The sequence below is a fragment of the Triticum urartu genome, chromosome 2 (assembly GCF_003073215.2).
Source record: "Triticum urartu cultivar G1812 chromosome 2, Tu2.1, whole genome shotgun sequence".
NCBI classification, from domain to species: domain Eukaryota; kingdom Viridiplantae; phylum Streptophyta; class Magnoliopsida; order Poales; family Poaceae; genus Triticum; species Triticum urartu.
In genome coordinates this window covers 407,298,456-407,304,107 of record NC_053023.1, presented here as the reverse complement: position 1 = coordinate 407,304,107, position 5,652 = coordinate 407,298,456, and the positions used below count along the sequence as shown (strand labels likewise).

Below are 5,652 nucleotides of genomic sequence, written 5' to 3'. Positions count from 1 at the left end.
AAGCTTCCCAAAACCTGGGGCTTCCCCGAACTAAAGAAAGAATAAAATGGAAAATGAAGTTAGTAGGCACAAGCATTTAGATGTCCTAGTGGTTACTGGGTTTGTCTTTGAAAGAAGATGTCTAGAGTTCAATCCCACTGCCACTCATAATTTTTTGCTGTTTAAGCAGATATTTTTGTCACCACATTCATTATGTGTGTCGGCGTGTCTAATTTATATTTTTAATTATGTAAATTTGCAGCCTTATAAATTACATAATATAGAACACATACATGGCAACATATAAGATCTGTTGCAATCTATGTATGACATTATGGTCATGAGATGTAAGTCTACAACGCATATGCTGCAACGCTTATATGCATATCTCTTGTGAATTTTGCAACCTGTAGTCAAAATGTTGTAGAATATATGTTGCTTTATAGGGGGTATCCTTGTAGTGAATATGGCCTAATATTTAAAAAAATGATTTGGTCCAATTTGGAAACAAATATATGGTAGGTCCTTCACAAAAAAACTCATTTCGGGCATTCAAAAAATGGAAAATGAATTTTCCGTACAAAGAAAATGAAAACTCCCTTAGGAAACATTGTTTGGAATTCCAAGATGCACCCTTGTGCACAATATGAGATCATTTGAACAAACTATGCCATGAATGTGGCCATAAGATTGATCATTTGGCTTGGAAGCCATGAATCTTCACATATGATAGCTCATTTCTGAGAACACTTTTTAAAAATAATTGCCGTATTACAAGTTTATTATTTTTCCTGGAAACTTGGTCACATATAATGACACAATGCGAAGGTTTTCCAATTTTGGATTTTTTTGAATTTTTTATGCCCGTTTCGAAATGCAATCAAAATGGCGGGTTTGACCGTTCCAAGCTACTGGTTGAATCTTGGAAAACTTTTGATGTTTCTCTAATTAAATAGATACTTATGTACCTATAAATGATTTTTTGAAAAAATAAAGAGCAAACTATGAGGACGCTGCAGTTCAAATTTGACCCGCTTCCTACTGAATGAGCGGAAATTTGTCTTTTTCATGAGAGGTGGATCAAAATTTTTGACACCCAATCATTTGGTCAACTGTGCATTAAATATGTCCTAGTATTTTAGAAAATTGATTTGGTACAATGTTGCAACAAATATATGGTAGGTACTTCATAAAAAAAGTCATTTTGGGCACTCGAAAAATGATTAAAAATAGCTAGAAAGATCATAAATGCATAGAAATTGGTCCTTATCCATAAAATGTGGTCTAACTCTGGTGAAAATTTGTGTGGTGCCATTTTGCAAAATATTTTTGATAGCTACTTCACAAAATCCCTCTATTTTTAGTACTTCGATACTTTTTTGAATCACTGGTTTTTTGAACCAATCAGGACTCTTCCCACAGATCGATGACATGGCGCCCATCCATCCATCCATCTCTCCATCCCACATCCATCCATCCATCCATCTATCCAGAAAAAAGAAAATAAAATGAAAAAGAGATACCCCCCACCCGCAGCCAAACCCTAGGTCAGATCCCATCGACTCCCCCCCCATCGCACCCCTCCTCTCCTCGCAGCCGCCGCCACCTCCTCGCCGACTCCCCCCATAACACAATGAGAAGGTTTTCTATTTTCTTTTTGAATTTCTCAGGTCATAAAATAGCTGACATGATTTTAACACATTATTTTTAGGCAACTATGACCAATTTAGATGGTCATAGCATCATACTGCATTCTAATTGGTCCGTAGACGTTTCACGCGGATCGTGTATCATACACCATCGGATGCTCGTGGATCCAACGGCTGTCCTCAACCCTTCCACACCAACCCCGAAACCCTAGATGGTCATTTTCCATCCACCCCCCGCCTCCTTTCTTTCCCACATCCATCCATCTCATCGCTGTCTCGCCCGACGGAGAGAGAGAGAGCTGCCTCCTCCCTTCCAGATCGCCGGTGGCACCTCCCTCCGGCGGAGCTGGCCGCCGTCCATGGTCTCCTGCACGCCCTACTCCTCTCACCCCTCCCCTTCCCCCACCCAACCAAACCGCACGCCCATGGCCACATCCCTTCTCGATCTCATCGGGAACGAGGCCACCTGCAACCACCGGCCTCCATCGATCCAACCATCCATCCATGCCAGTAGTAGCACTCCCACCGCCCGTGCTCCTTCCCCAGCAACGCACCCCGACGCCTCCTCGTCCCCACACAACCCGCGAGGCACCGACCTCCTCTTCTTCGCGCCTCCCGAGCAGCGACCAGGAGCCCGAGCTCCATCTTCTACGCCCGCGTCCGAGCAAGAGGAGCTCGCTGCTCGAGCATGTACAAGACCCATGGCGCCCTCCCGAGCTCCTCCCGTGCGTGCCTCCACTCGTTCTCATCGCCCTCCGTCTTCATCGCAGCACCACAGGACCAACAGCTCCACCACGCGTGCCCGCCGGCGGCAAGAGTCCCAGGCCAGTGAGCCAAGCCTCTCCCTTGCCTTCTCCTTTTCCCATGCTCCCTTTCTTCTCTTCCCTCGCTAACCTCCTGCTCTCTCTGTCCTTTTCTCGTTATGACAGCCAACACCATGGATGGAGTCTGTCCAAGATCTCGCCGCTCGGACCCGCTTCCTCTGACCACCCAAGCCTCTGACCAGCCTCGTCGCGTGGACCTTCTCCCCCACCTAGCAGATCCGGCCTCTCCTGCCCGTTGACCGCGCCGCCGGAGCCCTGCATCGCCCCTCACTGGTTCTTACTTTGATGCCCACCTCTGTAACATTTTTCACTCGCTCTACTTGTTTTGATGTGGAGATGTGAGGAGTTCGTAGTTTCTTTGTGTGCTTGGCCAATGGGGTTGTTTTTGGCTCTGTTTGGTCTGTGCTGGATAATAGTCTGAAGCATGAAGGCGATAGGAACCATGTGTGTGTGTGTGTGTGTGTGCGCGTGTGTGTGTGTAGAACCTTGAGGTTGCAGGCTCTCCTGGCTAAATGAATGGATTCTAGTGGTTAACTGGCAAACTGAAACATTCGTGAATTTAGTCGCGAAATTGGCAGGCAGACTGATGTCTTTGCTGTAAAGATTGATTTACTGTAAACTACTTTGTTTATCTTATTTCGACAGTTTCTGAACTTCATATTAATTGAGGCTTTAAACCAAGAATTTGTTTCTGTATCTTTTAAGTCCTTAGAACTCCTAAGAAAATTAAATGAAGTTTTCTGGCGTGCCTTGCAATAGCTAGAAACAATCGAGTCATGTTGATGTTGTCAGGCTTGGTAGATTCAGTTTGGCATGGATTCGTATCAAGTTTAGATTCTGAGATAGGTTTGTTTCTGGGATTTTGCTGCTGGTGCTGTACAGATGATGCTGCCCTTTTTTGCCTCTAGAGTCGGTAAACACTCTGTAAACAACTGACAAGAACAACAGATGTTCACGCTGTCAGCGTGTCGGCTTGGAGATTCGACCTGTGATATTACTAATGCCCATCCTCTGTCCGTCTGCAGCCATGATATTCCCCTCCCTCATGCAACTGGAGCACGGGATGAGCGACTCTGACGACTGGAGGCAGAGGGCGGCGTGCTCGGAGAGGTACAGGAGGAGAGACGAGCCGGAGGACAGCAAGAGGCCCGTCTCCGAGATCGACACCGAGATAGAGGAGGAGTGCAGGATCTGCATGGAGCTCAACAGCAGGGTCGTGCTGCGCAACTGCAGCCACGACATGTGCATCAAGTGCTACCATCAATGGTGAGCAAGAACAAGAACCTGCCCCCCTCACATTATCATTTGTTTTTCGATTTTTCTGCCATGTTTAGTTCAGTTCAGTTCACTTCAACTAGAGCAAACATGTTTGGTCCTCGGTTTAATGCGAGCTTCAGAGGTGTCCAAGACAATTCATTCTGGTGTTCTTAATAAGTGCTTTAGATGGCAATATTACTCATGTTAACATTACTCATGTTATGATGTCCAATGGCCTGGCAGATGCATTGCGCTGTCCGTGATAGCATCTATTTGTGTAATAGGATATGCTCATCCATGTTGCTGCACCATTTTTGCTTAATTTCTTACCATTATATGACAATTAAAAATTCAGAATGGAATTGGGATGGACGAGTCTTACTGATACACCCCTTGGTCAATATTTGTCTTTGGGAGCCATGACAATGCTAATGTTCTGTTCTTTTCAGCCTGCCTATGTACAATTTCTTCTTGATATGCTTCACTTTTAAACGGTATAGTACATGGTAAAATGGAATCGGGATGGTTATGTCCTGGTTGTCATGAGAATATGTTATTGCTGCTTTTGTTATTTATCGCCTTTCCTATGTACAGTTTATCCCTGGTATGCTTCCCTGTTACTATTATATCATCATGGCTCAGCTAACATCTCATTGTGCTCTTTTTCATTTCAGAAGTCAGCCTCCGGCCATGGCGGATCTGCAGACGCCGCTGGTGCGACCAAAGAGGAAGAAGGTTATGGTGGACTACCTGCTACGGTTTGCTTAGCTCGTGCAGATGGGAGACGGATGCCCGCACAGATCCGGTGTCTCCGACCTCAGCATCCACAAGGAGGTGCGACGACAATTACATACCCAACCATGGGGCAGCAGCAATCCATGGTTGAGCCTCCCTCTACCTCTCTCACGTTCCCTGATTTTGCTGCTGCTCTAGATTCACTTTCATGCTTGACTGAATCTAGTGCTATTGCTGTCAATCCCTAGTCCCTAGTTCCACTGCTCTGAATTCACTTACATGCTTGACTAAATTCACTTGGCATAGAAATCGATGACTGATAGAGGCTTCCCGGAATGCCCTGAATGCATAGAAATCTTCTTCAGTTTTGTACATGGCACGCATGTTGCTGATAACTAATCCGCTTTTGCTAGTTCTACTGTGACTCATGTACGCATGTTGGTTGGAAATTTCCATGATTATACATATATTTTTGTTACATTATACATTAATGTATTATGTTGTTATTTGTGCGCGCGATGATTTCAGCCTGTTTTTTCCCTTTCCTCCTTGATTGATCTATTAATGTAATGTTATGTTTTTGTAGGAAGGCAAGTTGTCACATCTGGAGCACATCAGAGGGAGCAATGAAGTTTGTACTACTTGGTTCTTACCATTAGGACAGTACCAGATGTGCTAATACGAGCTGAACAATGCTATGTAGTAGTAAGTTAAGGCAAATTGTGTAGATAATGTATTCCTGTGTAATTAAATGTTGTATTCCCTGTGTACATGCTGCTTTAAATGACATGAAGATTATGAAAATTGTGTACATGCTACTACATATGGGTTGAATATGGTAGAAAATAGTACTGGGCTTGAATAGGCCATGGCCCAAACTAAGTTGGTTTGGAGCTGTTTATTTAATGGAAAAAACTCGTTAGAGAAGGGTGAAAATAATAAGAACTTGACTATTAAAAGGCCACGACCCATAATATAAAAAAGGCTGAATTGTGAATATAAAAAGGCCAGATTGTTGGGCCTGGCCCATGAAGCCGATCAAAAATTGACAGAAAAATATATAAAAGGCTGAATTGTTGGGCCTGGCCCGTGTAAAACGCCCAATCGTACCGGGCTGAATCTTATCAACAACCATCTCAATTGGTCGCAATTTTGCCACGTCAGATTGCCACGTCGGATCCGACGTGGCCTAGGCAGACAGCCAGTGA

General features: G+C 44.4%; 1 long non-coding RNA gene across 2 annotated transcripts; it reads left to right on the top strand.

The window, feature by feature from the left end:
- Positions 1–1,868: 1,868 nt before the first annotated feature.
- On the top strand, positions 1,869–5,248 carry LOC125537568. Of its 2 annotated transcripts, XR_007295983.1 has the most exons (5): positions 1,869–2,456; positions 2,558–2,725; positions 3,478–3,718; positions 4,384–4,590; positions 5,031–5,248. It is a non-coding gene; the product is annotated as an uncharacterized LOC125537568 (long non-coding RNA). The 2 variants fall into 2 exon arrangements; XR_007295982.1 differs by having other exon boundaries at positions 1,871–2,725.
- Positions 5,249–5,652: the final 404 nt, after the last annotated feature.